The sequence below is a fragment of the Rhinolophus sinicus genome, chromosome 5 (genome assembly GCF_057876585.1).
Source record: "Rhinolophus sinicus isolate RSI-liver-muscle chromosome 5, RSI-T2T, whole genome shotgun sequence".
NCBI classification, from domain to species: Eukaryota; Metazoa; Chordata; class Mammalia; order Chiroptera; family Rhinolophidae; genus Rhinolophus; species Rhinolophus sinicus.
Window position 1 is genome coordinate 69091536 of NC_142505.1, and position 16790 is coordinate 69108325.

The 16790-nt window shown below is 39.2% G+C and overlaps 1 protein-coding gene across 3 annotated transcripts in view; it reads right to left on the bottom strand.

Annotated features, from left to right (window-relative positions):
* Positions 1-16790, bottom strand: part of ADAMTS2 (ADAM metallopeptidase with thrombospondin type 1 motif 2) — a 267231-nt gene that overhangs the window by 3821 nt on the left and 246620 nt on the right. For 2 of the 3 annotated variants that reach the window (XR_016021425.1, XR_016021424.1), the window contains exons 23-24: positions 15822-15926; positions 12186-12422 (exon numbers count right to left, since the gene is read on the bottom strand). The gene's annotated coding sequence lies outside the window, so the exon portion shown is untranslated. Of the gene's footprint in view, positions 1-12185; positions 12423-15645; positions 15927-16790 lie in introns of those variants that run through there. The other variant, XM_088798870.1, reaches the window with a different exon arrangement.

Genomic DNA, 16790 nt, shown 5'->3' on the forward strand with positions numbered 1-16790 from the left:
ACGTTTGCTTGTGACATTGTTTGTTATGATAACTTTTACTGCCCTCTGCTGCTCCACCCACTTCCCTCCGTTGTTTCTTTAACCACAGAAATCACATTTCCCACACCAGAATTAACAGATATTTTAAAGGGCTTTCTTAGTTAAATATGTTTAGCAAAATCCCTAGTGATGAAGGGGCTGAAACTGGAGACAAATTCTGAAAACCTACACTGAGATAAAAGTTGAACTACTTATAGAAGGCACTACATGAAAAAACCATGTCCATCTTGGAAGAGACTGCTCCCTCTAGAAAGGAAATGGGTTTCTTAGAGTCAGCCCAACATTGCTCCTATTGGACAAAGAGGCAATCTGCCCCCACCTACAACCAGTGGAGAAATGAAAGATGGCAAGCATAATGAAACTCAGGAAGAATTTGCTCTCAGAGGAAAAGAAAGGTAATATCACCTGGGCCTGGGATCCCAGCACAGCAAGAAGTATAGGCTGAAAGGCTATCCCAAGCAGGGCAGCTGTGCCTTGGTCCTCAAGCTGGCATCTGTGAGATATCCTCCTCTCACTCTGCAACTGAGGCTCCAAAACAGTAGTGATAATAGCTGTGCTATAATGAACTACATTTCTATCACACTAAGCATTCCTTAGTGTTGATGTAAACTGTTTCTGAAATTGTCAAGTCAATCAATAGTGACTTAAAACTTATGTATTAATTTGAGTACTATAGAATATAAGTGATCCCAAGATTCACTTTTGAAGACATGACGTAATGATCTAAAGTAGGAGTCAGCAAAATTTGCGGCTAGCTAATATTTTAGGCTTTGTGGACCAAGAGGCATAATCAAGGATATTATGCAGGTTCTTGTATAGCAAGAAAGAAAGCGAATTTCCACAATTTTTTAATGACAAAAGGGGAAAAAACATATGAAAAGATACTGAACCTCATTACCATCAGGGAAATGCAAATCAAAACCACAAGGACATACTACTTCACACTCACTAGTATGGCTGTAATAAAAAAGAGATAATAAGTTGATTAGGATGTAGAAAAATTGGAACACTCATACACTGCTAGCGGAAATATAAAATGGTGCAGCCTCTTTGGAATATAATCTGGCATTTCCTAAAACATTTAAGTGTAGAGTTACCATATGATCCAATAATTCCACTCCTAAGTATATACTCAAGAGAAATGAAAGTATACATCCATACAAAAACTTGTGCATGAATGTTCACAGCAGCGTTATCCATAATAGTCAAAAGTGGAAACAATGCACTATTCATGATTTGATGAATAGATAAGTAAAATGTGGTATATTCATACAATGAAATAGTATTTGGCAATAAAAAGAAATGAAACATTGATAAGTGATTCAATATGGACCAACTTTGAAAACATTGCGCTAAGTGAAGGAAGATAGTTGCAAAGGACCACATTTGTATGGTTCCATTTATATGAAACTATATGTTCAGAATAGACAAATCCATAGAAACAGAAAGTAAGATTATTGGTCACCAAGGGCTTCAAGGGTTGGGGAAAATGTGCAGTGACTACAAATGGATATGGAGTTTCTTTTTTGGGTGATGAAAATGTTCTAAAATTGATTGTGCTGATGGTTGCACAACTCTGTAAATATACTAAAAAACATTGGATTGTACACTTTAAATGGGTGGATTGCATGGTATGTGAATTCTATCTAAATAAAGTTGTGAAAATTATTATTGCAACTGTTTATCTGTTAATACTGATCAGTGATGAAATTTTATGTATTTCATCTTTGAAAATGTTCTTTACACAGATATATATTGCCAGTTCATGAGCATATGATTTTTTTTTTTAAAGATTTTATTGGGGAAGGGAGACAGGACTTTTTATTGGGGAACAGTGTGTACTTCCAGGAGTTTTTTTCCAAGTCGAGTTATTGTCCTTTCAATCTTAGTTGTGGAGGGTGTCGTTCAGCTTCAAGTTGTTGTCCTTTCAGTCTTAGTTGTGGAGGGCGCAGCTCAGCTCCAGGTCCAGTTGCCATTGCTAGTTGCAGGGGGCGCAGCCCACCATCCCTTGCGGGAGTCGAACCAGCAACCTTGTGGTTGAGAGGATGCGCTCCAACCAACTGAGCCATCTGGGAGGCAGCTCAGCTCAAGGTGCCATGTTCAATCTTAGTTGCAGGGGGCACTGCCCACCATCCCTTGCGGGACTCGAGGAGTTGAACTGGCAACCTTGTGGTTGAGAGCCCACTGGCCCATGTGGGAATCGAACTGGCAGCCTTCGGAGTTAGGAACACGGAGCTCCAACTGCCTGAGCCACCGGGCCGGCCCCCATGAGCATATGATTTTAACTGAGCATATTCATTGCTTGGAAATCATTTATAGAATTCCATTAGATTATTCTTTTGATATTTTCCTTTTAGCATATCATTACATTACAGATTAATGGTTTCTTTGGAATATAATCTGGCATTTCTTAAAAAGTTTAAATATAGAGTTACCATATGACTCAGCAATTCCACTTCTAAGGTTAGGTGGATGCTTCTCCATTGTATCATTAAATGGATTTTGAAATACAAACAGTCCCCCACTTATGATGGTTTGAGTTACAATTTTTCCACTTTATGATGGTGTGAGAGCAATATGCATTCAGTAGAAACAGTACTTGGAAGTATGAATTTTGATCTTTCCCAGGCTGGCAATATGCAATATAATACTCTCTCATGATCCTGGGCAGCAGCAACAAGCTGCAGCTCCCAGTCAGCCATGCAATCAACTGATCAGTGTAAACAACTGATACTGTACAGTGTACTGTGTTGCCAGTGTTTTTGTTTTGATATTGTGGTTTATGTTTTTGCATCTGATAATGTCTACAAAACACCCATCTGTGTCTCCTGCTTCTGGTGAGAAGAAGAGGAAGGTAATTACTCTTGAGATGAAATTCAAGATAATGGCCCAAGTGTAGGCTAGTGTATGTGTTCTGAGCACATTTAAGCTGGGCTAGGCTAAGCTATGACATTCAGTAGGGTAGTTGTATTAAATACATTTCAATGTTATTTTTATGTTTCCCATCTCTTTTTCTAAGTTCTCACTGAGATCATTGAGCACCTTATTACCAGCATTTTGAACTCTGCATATGATAGATTGCTTATCTCCATTTCACTTAGTTCTATTTCTGGAGCTTTGTTCTGTTCTTCCATTTGGGTCATGTCTCTTTGTCTCCCCATTTTGGCTACCTCCCAGTGTTTGTATGTATTAGGTAGGCCTGCTATGTCTTCTGGACTTAGTAGAGTGGCCTTATGTAATAGGTGCCCTGTGGGGCCCGGTGGCACAGTCTCCCTGGTATCCTGAGCCAGGTTCTCCAGGTGTGTCCCTTGTGTGGGTTGTGTGTGCCTTCCTGTTGTAGTTGAGCCTTGATTGCTGTTGGCACATCAGTGAGAGGGATTGACTTTCAGGCTGATTGGTTGTGAGGACTGGCTGTGACTGGATTGGAGGAGCTGTTGTGCAGGGGCTGACACTATGGAGCATGACTCCCTTTAGTAGGGCTCGGGTGCCTACCAAGTCTGTCCTTTGGATGTGTTGTTTGTGGAGGTTGTTAGGTGGTACTCTGTTATAGTCTGAAGTTGGCCATTGGGTGTGTTGGTTCTGGGGCCTCTTGGGAGCAGCTCTGGTGCAGGCCTACGTCAGCCACTGCTTTTTCCCTGCCCAGGACCACTTGGTATGGGCTACAAGTCATCGGCACATGGTTGTCACTTGTGCTGGGTTTGGAGGTGCCTGGGAGAGGCTAAGCTGTGAATTGAGGCTGGCTGCTGCTGGTGCCAAGCTTGGGGCTGCTTAGGAAGAGGTACGGGGCATGCTGAAGTCAGATGATGCTTGTTTCACATTTGTGAACCTTTGAGAGATTTTAGGAAAGTCTGTACCATGAGCCAAGACAGGCCATTTTGTATGGAAAAACCACTGGAAGCAGCTTGGGCGAGCCCACAAGTTGGGTGGAGCAGCATCTCAGGGAATCACCAGGACAAAATGAATGGTGTTAGGTTGATGGAGACTCAGATATGATGCCACCTGCCTATTCAGGCTAGGTGCAGGGAGGGCTCAAAAAAGGAACAATGGCTTCTGCCAGCACTTCTGTCTGGAAGAAAGCTGCCCCTCCAGCCCTCGACTTGAAGCTGGACAATTCAGTTCCTCCCCATATGTCTATGGCACCTTTTGAGCTGCTGCTCTGCCCCAGCACTGGTGCTCAGGGCAAATGAGTCTGTCAGTGAGTAAGTCTATGCATGGGCCATTTAAGAGGAGCACCTGAGTCTCCAGCAGCCCTTGTCTCATTCAGCTACAATCTCCACTGGTTTTCACAGCCAGAAGTTATGAGAATTTTTCAGCACTAGAACCCTGGGCTGGGGAGCCTGGTGTGGGACCCCTCACTACTCAGGGGGGCCCTCCACAGCTGAGAATTCCCTCCGGATTCTTAACCACCACGTGTGGGTGAGGGACCAGCCTATTCCACATCTCCAACCCTCCTACCAATCTCAAGGTGGCTTCTCTGTATATCCTTAGTTATAGGACTTCTGTTCACCTATACTTCAGGTGATTCTCAATAATGCATTGTCCTGTAGTTATAATTTTGATGTTATCATGCGAGGAGGTGAACACAGCATTTACCTACTCTGCCATCTTGACAGGAAGCAGCAAAGTAAAATCAATTCTTTTTTTTAAAAATTTATTGGCCTGACAATTGTTAACAAAATTACATTGTTTTCAGTTGTACAATTCTGTATTACATCATCTATAAATCCCATTGTGGGTTCACCACCCAGAGTCAGTTCTCCTTCCATCACCATATATTTGATCCCCCTTACCCTCATCTCCCACCCCCCACCGCCTTACCCTACAGAACCACTAAACTATTGTCTGTGTCTATGAGTTTTTGTTTCTCATTAGTTTGTCTTGTTCTTTTGTTGTTTTTGGTTTATATACCACATATCAGTGAAATCATATGGTTCTTTGCTTTTTCTGTCTGACTTATTTCGCTTAGCATTATACTCTCAAGATCCATCCATGTTCTCACAAATATTCCTATATCATCATTTCGTACCACCGAATAGTATTCCATTGTGTATATATACCACAACTTCTTAATCCATTCACCTATCGGAGGACATTTTGGTTGTTTCCATGTCTTGGCCACCATAAACAAAGCTGCAATAAACATTGGAGCACATGTGTCTTTATCTATAAATGTTTTCAGATTTTTTGGGTAGATACCCAGGAGAGGGATTGCTGGGTCATATGGTCATTCTATTCGTAATTTTTTGAGGAACCTCCACACTGCCTTCCATAATGGCTGCACCAGTCTGCATTCCCACCAACAGTGTATGAGGGTTCCTTTTTCTCCACAGCCTCTCCAACACTTGTTACTATTTGTATTGTTGATGATAGCCATTCTGACTGGGGTGAGGTGATATCTCATTGTGGTTTTGATTTGCATTTCTCTGATGATTAGTGATGTTGAGCATTTTTTCATATGTCTATTTGCCATTTGTATGTCCTCTTTGGAGAAATGTCTCTTCAGGTCCTCTGCCCATTTTTCAATTGGGTTGTTTGTTTTTTTGTTGTTGAGTTGCATGAGTTCCTTGTATATTCTGGATATTAGCCTCTTATCGGAGGCACTGTTTGCAAAAATCTTCTCCCATTCAGTTGGTGGCCTCTTTATTTTGTCGATGGTTTCTTTTGCTGTGCAGAAGCTTTTAAGTTTCATATAGTCCCATTTGTTTATTTTAGCTTTTACTCCCATTGCCTTTGGAGTCAAGTTCATAAAATGCTCTTTGAACCCAAGGTCCATAAGTTTAGTACCTATGTTTTCTTCTATGCAGTTTATTGTGTCAGGTCTTATGCTTAAGTCTTTGATCCATTTTGAATTAACTTTGGCACATGGTGACAGATAGCAGTCCAGTTTCATTCTTTTGCACGTGGCTATCCAATTCTCCCAGCACCATTTATTGAAGAGGCTGTCTTTCCTCCATTGTGCATTTTTACTTCTTTGTCAAAAATTATCTGTCCATATTTATGTGGTTTTATTTCTGGGTTCTCAATTCTATTCCATTGGTCTATGTGTCTGTTTTTCTGCCAATACCATGCTGTTTTGATTATTGTAGCCCTGTAGTACAAGCTAAAGTCAGGAAGTGTGATACCTCCAGTATTGTTCTTTTCTCTTAAGATTGCTTTGGCTATTCGGGGTCTTTGGTGGTTCCAAACAAATCTGATGATTTTTTGTTCTATTTCTTTAAAAAATGCCATTGGGATTTTGATGGGGATTGCATTAAATCTGTATATTGCTTTGGGTAATATGGCCATTTTAACTATGTTGATTCTTCCAATCCATGAGCACGGAATGTCTTTTCATTTCTTTGTGTCTTCTTCAATTTCTTTCAAAAATGTCTTATAGTTTTCAGCATATAGGTCTTTCACATCCTTGATTAAGTTTATTCCTAGGTATTTTATTCTTTTTGCTGCAATTGCAAAAGGAATTGTTTTTTGTATTTCTTTTTCTGAGATTTCATTGTTAGTATATAGGAATGCAATGGACTTTTGTACATTGATTTTGTAGCCAGCAACTTTACTGTATTCATTGATTGTTTCTAATAGATTTTTGGTGGAGTCTTTAGGGTTTTCTATATATAGCATCACGTCATCTGCAAAGAGTGATAATTTAACTTCTTCATTCCCAATTTGGATGCCTTTTATTTCTTTCTCTTGCCTGATTGCTCTAGCGAGGACTTCCAACACTATGTTGAAAAGCAGAGGTGATAGGGGACAGCCCTGTCGTGTTCCTGAACGTAGAGCAAAGGGCTTCAGTTTTTGACCATTAATTATGAGATTAGCAGACGGCTTGTCATATATGGCCTTTATTATGTTAAGGTATTTTCCTTCTATACCTATTTTATTAAGTGTTTTAATCATAAATGGATGTTGTATCTTGTCAAATACTTTTTCTGCATCAGTTGATATAATCATATGATTTTTGTCCTTTATTTTGTTTATGTGATGTATCACATTGATGGATTTGCGGATGTTGAACCATCCTTGTGCCCCGGGGATGAACCCCACTTGGTAGTGATGAATAATCTTTTTAATGCATTGTTGTATTCGATTTGCTAGAATTTTATTTAGGATTTTTGCATCTGTATTCATCAGAGATATTGGTCTGTAGTTTTCTTTTTTTGTGTTGTCCTTACCAGGTTTTGGTATCAGGGTAATGTTGGCTTCATAAAATGAGTTAGGGAGTACTGTCTCTTCTCAATTTTTTGGATTGAAGGATTGGTATTAGATCCTCTTTGAAGGTTTGGTAGAATTCACTAGTGAAGCCATGTGGTCCCGGACTTTTGCTTTTGGGAAGGTTTTGGATGACTGATTCAATTTCGTTACTGGTGATCGGTCTGTTTAGATTTTCCATTTCTTCATGGTTCAGCCTTGGAAGGCTATATGTTTCTAAGAACTTGTCCTTTTCTTCTAGGTTATTGAATTTGGTGGCATATAGTCCTTCATAGTATTCTTGGATGATCCTTTGTATTTCTGTGGTGTCTGTGATAACTTCCCCTTTTTCATTTCTGACTTTGTTAATTAGCATCTTCTCTCTTTTTATCTTAGTGAGTCTAGCCAAGGGTTTGTCAATTTTGTTAATTTTTTCAAAGACCCAGCTCTTTGTCACATTAATTTTTTATTGTCTTTTTGTTCTCTATTTCATTTAGTTCTGCTCTGATTTTTGTTATTTCCTTTCTTCTGCTGACCTTGGGTTTTACTTGTTCTTCTTTTTCTAGTTCTTTAAGGTGTAACATGAGGTTATTTATTTGGGATTTTTCTTGTTTCTTGAGATAGGCCTGTAATGAGATAAATTTCCCTCTTAAAACTGCTTTCACTACATCCAAAAAATTTTGGTAGGATGTCATTTTCATTGTCATTTGTTTCGATGTATCTTTTGATCTCTCCTCTAATTTCTTCTTTGACCCAGTCGTCCTTTAAAAGTATGTTGTTTAATCTCCATGTATTTGTGTTTTTTCCTGCTTTCTTTTTGCAGTTGATACCCAATTTCAAAGCCTTGTGATCAGAGAATATGCTTGGTATGATTTCAATCTTCTTAAATTTGCTGAGGCTGATTTTATGTCCCAATAAATGGTCTATCCTTGAGAATGTTCCATGTACACTAGAAAAGAATGTATAGTCTGATGTTTTAGGATGAAGTGCTCTATATATGCCAACTATGCCTATTTAATCTAATGTGTCATTTAGGGCTGCTAGTTCATTATTTACTTTCTATTTGGATGATCTACCCATTGTTGTCAATGATGTATTTAAGTCCCCTAGTATAATTGTGTATCGGTCAGTTTCTCCCTTTAGTTCTGTTAGTAGTTGCTTGGTATATTTCGGTGCTCCCTGATTGGGGGCATTAATATTGATGACTGTTACGTCTTCTTGTTGTATAGTCCCCTTTACCATTATGAAATGTCTATCTTTGTCTCTTGTTACCCTTTCCACCCTGAAGTCTGTTTCATCTGATATCATTGGTATGGCTACACCTGATTTTCTCTGGATGCCATTTGCTTGGAGTGTCAATTTCCACCCTTTCACTTTGAGTCTATGCTGTTCTTGTAGCTGAGATGTGTCTTTTGGAGACAGCATATGGTTGGGTTTAGTTTTTTGATCTAATCTGCTACTCTGTGCCTTTTTATTGGTGAGTTCAGTCCATTTATATTTAGGGTGATTATTGATATGTGAGGATTTTCTGTCATTCTATCTTTAGTTTTCTGGTAAGGCTGTGTCTCCATTGTTTCTTTGCCTTTTTGTTGTTGTCTATTATTCCTGTGTGGTGGTATTCTATGATGTTTCCCTCGTTTCTTCTTTTATTACAGTATATATTTCAGTTCTGGATTTTTTTTTTTTTTTGAGTGGTTACCCTTAAGTTTATGTAAAAGAAAGTTTGATATTTAGAGTATTCCATTTTCTTCAGGACGCTTACTTTCTCCATTCCCATATTCTAGTTCAGCCCTTTACTCTCCCCCTTTTTATGTTTTGGTTGCCACAAATTGTCCCTGTTGATGATGGTCAAATAGCCTCCTTTAGTATTTCTTGTAGTGCAGGTCGTGTATTAGAAAATTCCCTCCGCTTCTGTATGTCTGGAAAGGTCTTTATTCCTCCTTCATATTTAAAGGATATCTTTGCTGGATATATTATTCTTGGCTCATAATTTCTCTCTTTCAATAGTTGAATATTTGGTTCCACTCCCTCTGGCTTGTAGAGTTTCTGCTGAAAAATCTGATGATAACCTAATGGGCTTTCCTTTGTAAGTTACCGTCTTCTTTTTCCTGGCTGCCTTGAGGATTCTTTCTTTGTCATTGATTTTAGACAGCTTCAATACAATGTGCCTTGGAGAAGGCCTGTTGGGATTGAGGTAATTAGGTGTTCTATTTGCTTCTTGGATTCGAGGATCCAGTTCTGTCCACAAGTTTGGGAAGTTCTCATCGACAATTTGTTTGAATGTATTCTCTGTTCCCTTCTCTCTTTCTTCTCTTTCTGGTATGCCCATTATTCTTATATTGCTGTTTCTGATGGCGTCAGAAAGTTCTTGTAGAGTTCTTTAATTTCTTTTAAGTCTCAAGTCTCTTCCAGCTGTGTAATTTCCAGGTTTCTATCTTCGATGGCACCGATTCTTTCCTCCATCTGGTCAACTCTACTACTTAAGCTGGTTATTTCATTCTTAATTTCTTCTATTGAGTTCTTAATCTCCAGAAATTCTATTTGGTTCTATTTTAAAATTTCAATCTCTTTCGTAAGATGCTCATGTTCTTCTTTGATTGTGTTTCTGAGTTCATTAAACTGCCTTTCTGTGTTTTCTTGCATCTCGTTGAGTTTTTCCAGAACTGCAATCTTGAATTCTCTGTCATTTAAGTCACATATTTCTGTATCTTTAAGTTCTTTTTCTGGAGACTTTTCACTTTCTTTCTGAGCTGTCTTGTTGCCTTGGTTATTCATGGCAATTACTGATTTATTATTTCTCTTCCTAGACATCTACAGGAGTGGCTTCTGCAACAGGTTGACAGGAAGAGGTCTTTCTTTTGTTTTCCAGTACTTGTCGGTAGAATGTTTTATTTTCTCTCTGACTGCAGCCTTTTTTCTCTCTCTCACATGGTAGTGCTATGTTTTCTCTGCACTATTCCAGCTTCTCACACAATGGGGGGATTCCCTGGGAGATGGGCTTCTCCTCCGTTAATAGTTCGTCTAGGTCACAGGGTGCAGTGTCCCGGTGGGTATGCGGAGAGCTTTTGATGTTCCAAAGCTCTTCCAGCTCCAGATTCAGAGCCCGTATGTTTCAGCAGCTCTGTTTACTCCTGCAGGGATCCGCCCAGAATGGTGGGGCCAGGGGCGGGGTGAGTTGTGAGAGGTGGCCCAGAGCAATGGCGGCGACCACCACCACAGCCGGTCCTGCTTCCACAGCTCCCTCCCCTTTGCCGGGCAGGTGGGGGTGGGGCGAGCTCTGGGAGGGTAGGGAGGGCGCAGCTAGTCTCAGTGCCTAAGGCTTCCGTTCTCTGCTCGGCAGTGAGGGCTTAAACCACTGTTTTCAGCCTTTTCCCCTCAGTCTTTTCTCCGAGGTCTCTGCTGTGAGCGTTGGGTTCAGCCGTGCTATATGCTGCCCCCTCAGCCCTGTGGGCCATAAGCGGAGCCCTAGCAGTCCGAGGTCTTCCCTCTCCCGCAGCTGCGGTAGTTCCGGGAAGCAGCAAGCTCGGAGCCCTGAGCTAGGTCTGCGTCCTGTGCCCGCGTGGCTCCGTCTCCGCACTTCTGCCTTCCCTCCTCCCCCGCTCGCATGATTCATCCACCTTTCAGTGACTTCAGTAGTGGGCCTCTTCGTCTTGCCTGTCTGTTGTGCAGGGAGTCCTTTGTGGAGTTATTGTTGTTCGATTGGTTGTAAATTCCAGGGGAGCTTTACAGAGGCTCACCTCATGCCGCCATTTTGATGAGCTTCTCCGTAAAATCAATTTTTCACAAACTTTTCCAGAAAATAGAGGAGGAGGAAACACTTCCCAATTTAGTCTATGAGGCCATTAATCCCTGGTACCAAAGCCAAACAAAGACATGATGATAAAGCTATAGAATATAGATACAGAAGCCCTCAACAAACTATTAGAAAACCAAATCCAGGGATAGGAAAAATGAATTGTACACCATGACCAAGTGGGATGCAAGGTTAATGTAACATTAGGAAAACAATTATGTACTAGATAATAGAATAAAGGACAAAAGCTACATGATCATTTCAATAGGTACAGAAAAAAGTATTTTTCAAAATCCGATACATATTCATGATAAAAATTCACTAAAGGGCTGGCCCTGTCGCTCAGGCGGTTGGAGCGCCATGCTCCTAACACCAAGGTTGCCGGTTCAATTCCCACATGGGCCAGTGAGCTATGCCCTCTACAGCTAAGGTTGTGAACAATGGTTCTCCCTGGAGCTGGGCTGCCATGAACAGCCGGATGTTGGTGTGCCATGAGCAGCCGGTGGCCAGCATGAGTTGCCAGCAGCCAGTGTGAGTGGCCAGCAGCCATCATGAGCTGCTGTGTGCTGCCGTGGGCTACCGTGTGCTGCCATGAGTGGCCGGCGCCCGGCAAGAGCTACCGTGAGTGGCCGACCAATGACTGGCGACTGACTGCCTCAGTCAGGAGGAGCGCAAGTCTCATAATCCCAGCGTGGGCCAGGGAGCTGTGTCCTACACAACTAGACTGAGAAACAATGGCTTGAACCCGAGTGAGGCGGTGGGGGGGAAGAAAGGGAAAAAAATTCACTAAACTAGGACTATAAGGTGCCTTTCTTAATCTAATTAATGGCATCTACAAAAAGCCCACAGCTAACATCATACTTACTGGTGAAACCTGTATGCTTTTCCCATAAGATCGGGAACAAGGCAAGCATATCTATTTTGCATTGTATGAAGTTCTAGCCAGTTCAGTAATGAAAACAAAAGAAGGTATAGATTTAAAAAGAAGTAAAACTGTCTTTATTCACAGATGGCCTAATCCTGTTTGTAGAAAACAGTAAGGAATCTATACCAAAAATCCCCCTCAAAAACCAAAAAACTAAACTACTAGAACTAGTAAACACGTTCAGTAAATTTGAGGACTCAAGGTTAAAACACAAAAAAGCAGTTGTACTTCTATATACAGTAGTACCTTAGTTTTCGAACGTCTCCCTTGATGAACATTTCGGTTTACGAACACTGTAAACCCGGAAGTAAATGCTTCGGTTTTCGAACATGCCTTGGAAGTCGAACATGTCATGCAGCTTCTGCTGAGTGCAAGATCCTGAGGCCTAGTTGTCGGCTGTTTTCGAACTTTTCAGAACTCGAGCATCTTTTGGAACGGATTATGTTCGAAAACCGAGGTACCACTGTACAAGCAATGAATAATCTGAAAATTAAATTAAGAATACAATTCCATTTATAACAGCATCAAAAGAATAAAATGCTTAGAAATAAATTTAACAAAAATATTGAAGACTTGAAAATTACAAAACATTGCTGAGAGAAATTAAAGAAAATCTAAGTGGAGAAATCTTTCATGTTCATGGACTGGAAGACATAATACTGTCAAGATGTCAATTCTTCCCAAATTGATATACAGATTCCATGAATCCCCCCCAATTCCAGGAGGCCCATTTGCAAAAATTGATAAGCTGATTTTAAAATTGTAGGGAAATGCAGAGGACCCAGAAGAGCCAAAACAATTTTGAAAAAGAAGAACAAAGTTAAAGAATTTACCTTTCCTGGTTTCAAACTTACTAAAATCTATAGTAAACTATAGTAATAAAAAAATTCAGTATGTGCTCGCTTTGGCAGCACATATACTAAAAAAATTCAATATAAAATCTATAGTAATCAAAGTGTAGTGCTAGTGTAAGGAATGACATATAGATCAATGGTACAGAATTGGTGGAAAAACTGTTACATTTGTGATCTCTTGATTTTTGACAAATATGTCAAGGATATTTATAGGGAAAAGATAGTCTTTTTAACAAATAATGTTTTGTTTTCCCCAAGTGATGCAACAAATGACAGTTGGATATCCACATGTAAAAAAATGAATATATACCCTAATGTCACACCACACACACAAATTAAATCAAAGTGGATCATGGACCTAAATGTAAGAGCCAAACTGTTAAGCTGTTTTTTGGTGGGGGGGAAGGACATCTTCACGGCCTTTGGCAATTTAGTGGCAAAAGCATAGTCTATTCAACAAATGGTGCTGCATTTGGATATGCATATGCATAGGCAAAAAGATGAAATTAGATCCATATGTCACTTCATATACCAAAATTAACTAAAAATATATCATAGACATAATGTAAAACCTAAGAATATAAAACTTACCAAAACCAATAGAAGAAAATCTTTGTGACCTTAGGTTAGGCAAAGTTTTCTTAGAGACAACATGAAAATCACAATCCATAAGGGAACAAATTGATAAATTAAACTTTATTAAAATGAAAAAATGATGCTTCTCAAAAGATGTTGTTAAGAGAAAGAAAAGATAAGCCACCAACTGGTAGAAAATACTTGCAAAGCAAACATTGATAAGTGATTTGTAGTCATAATGCAGAAGTATACAGAACTCTCAAGACAAGGTAAGAAAACTCAATGAAAATTTGGCAAAAATTTAATATACACCTCTCTGATATATTTATATATGGTAAATAAGGACATAAAAAGATGCTCAACATCATTATTAAGTAGGGAAATGCAAATTAAAACTATAATGAGATACCACTGCACATCTGTTAGAATAGCTGAAATGAAAAAGACTGACCATATCACGTGTTGGTGACAATGTGGATGAACTGGAAGTCTCAGATACTGCTGGCGGGAGTGTGAAATGATACAACAAAACAATTTGACAGTTCTTTAAAAAGTTGAACATACACCTACCATATGATTCAGATATTCTACTCCTAGGAATTTGCTCAAGGAAAACATACACCATGCAAAGACCTAGACACAAATGTTCATAAATCTTTATTTGTAAGAGCCACCAGCTGGAAACAACCCAATGTCCATCAACTGATGGAGGGATAAACAAATTGCAGCATATTCATACAAAGGAATACGACTCAGTAATAAAAGAGAAAGCGTTATCAATAAATTCAATAACATGTATGAGTTTCATACAAATCTAGAAAATGAAAAGTAATCTATAGTGATACTCTTTGATATCACTATAGATTACTTTTCATTTTCTAGAGTTTCATACAAATGGAATTAACCAGTATCTACTCCATCTGACTGCTTTCAGTCAGCTTAATTATTTTTAGATTCATACATGTTATTAGGTTGGTGCAAAAGTAATTGTGGTTTAAAAGGTTAAAAATAATTGCAAAAACCGAAATTACTTTTGCACCAACCTAATATTATACCTCAAAACTATTTTTTAAATGGTTTTTGTCTGTTTGTTTGTTTTTCTGTTTTTAATTTTACTGGGTAACTGTTTTTTCCAGGACCCATCAGCTCCAAGTCAAGTCGTTGTCCTTTGATCTAGTTGTGGAGGGCGCAGCTCAGCTCCAAGTCCAGTCACAGTTTTCAATCTTAGTTGCAGGGGGCGCAGCCCACCATCCCATGAGGGAACCAGCAACCTTGTTGTTAAGAGCATGTGCTCTAACAAACTGAGCCATCCAGCCGCCCTACCGGCAGCTCAGCGGCATCTCAGCTCAAGTGGTTGTCTTCAATCTAGTTGTGGAGGGTGCAACTCACTGGCCCATGTGGGAATCGAACCAGCAACCTTGTTGTTAAGAGCATGTGTTCTAACCAACTGAGCTAACCGGCTGTCCCTCAAAATTATTTTAAAAATTGAGTGTGTATTTTGTATGTCTTAGCTTTTCCATTTCATTTTTCTATTAATGCCTTTATATTTTATTAGTCCACAAAGGAATGAAAATGTTAAAAGTTTATTTTTCAGCACAGGTAGTTTGAGAGCACTGTTCTAAGGATTTACATTGTTGGAAAGATGGTCACTTTAAGAGTCAAGACATTTTGATAAATTAAGAATGCATGTTGAAATTTCTTGACTATTCATTGAGATAAGAGAAAAGCAGTATGTAGCTTCCAAACTAACAGAGGGCTAACAGTGGAATGGCAGGGGGGAAGCATCCACTCCAAAAGAAGGCAAGAAGGATAAGAAAAAAACACAGAATAGTCAGGATAAATAGCACAGAAGAAAGTAGATATAAGAGAACTGGAATCAGTGATGGCAGTAAATGTAATGGACAAACTGGTCTAATCAAAATATTTAAAATGTAAGAGCATATTCAAAATTATATTTACAAAGTACAAATAGAACATGTAAGACAGAAAATTTGCAAGCAGAAGAATGAAAGACATATTATGCAACCACTAACCAAAAGAAAGCTGATATAGCTATACTAATGAGGAAATGTTTCAAGACAGAAATTATATCTGGCAATAAAATTGGTCAGTTCATAAAGATAAAAGGATAATGTTACCAAGAAAGGTATAATTAGGAATTTGTGTGCTCCCATTAATGTGGACTCAAAATAGTAAAATAGTGGGGGTTTTTCTTGTCTTTTATTTTTTTTAAGATTGGCAAAATATGATAAAACTGCAAGGAGAAATAGAAAACGCCACAATCAGTGGGAGGTATTAAAACTACTTTCTATCAAATTAATAGAGCAAGAAGACAACAAAATCAGGATATAAAAAGTTTGAATGACAAATTAACAAATTTGAAATAATGAACATATATAAGATACTACATCCAACAATTACCAATTCTTTTCAAGCAATGTGCAATACTTACAATAATTGACCACATCCTGTGCCACAAAGCCAGCTTCAACAAATTTCAACAGGTTGAAATATTTCAGAAAATGTTTTCTGACCATAACAAAAATAAGCTAGAAATCTGTAAAAATCCATAAATAAAAAATCCCATAAGTTTGGAAATTGAACAACATGCTTTAAAATAACATTCAAGTCAAAGAGGAAGTTGCAATGAAAGTAAGAAAATATTTGGAATGGAGAAATAATAAATGTATGAAATACCAAAATTTGGGGGGTATAGCTAAAGCAGTAGTTAGAGGGAAATTTGTAGCCATAAATGCATAAAATTAAAAAAGAAAGCTTGAAAATCAGTGATGTTGGTGTTCACTTAAAGAAACTAGAAGAACCTTAGTTGAACCAAAGCATTGGTAGCTTCCGTGCACAGTGGAGCAGTCACATACCGTTTTGTGTACCTTTTGTGTGCACTTGAGGTTCAACAGTACTCCTCGGGCAGTCGCCACAGGAAACAGTATGGAAGTCTCACTTTGACAGTTAGTTCTTCCTGGTGTCTGCCCATCCAGTCCCCACTTGGTCATGAATGTATGTGAAAGCTCCTACATAGGAGAGTTGAGGGTATAAGAAAAGACCCTCTAGGATATGCATGATTTGGGGTGTGCATACAAATGTTTAGATGTAAAATCATGGGAATATGGCTTATGAGTATTTAATATCACTAGAGTGAAGAAACAACTGTGTGGGACCATGGGGTACAGAGAAGTGGCCATGTGGCCTCTAAGAATAGGAGTGTATTGTGTTCCTCTGGGCTGGGGTATAAGCTGTTGGGTGTGACCATGCATGGCTGCCCTGTGCCTGGGAGTCAGGGACTTCCACAGTGCACAGAGGACAGTGTGGTAGTCAGAACCTCTGCAATTATATCATTCAGCTCCTCATAACCATTTATCCACATTCTTCAGAAGCACCGATCGGGCCTTCCTTACTGCTCCTT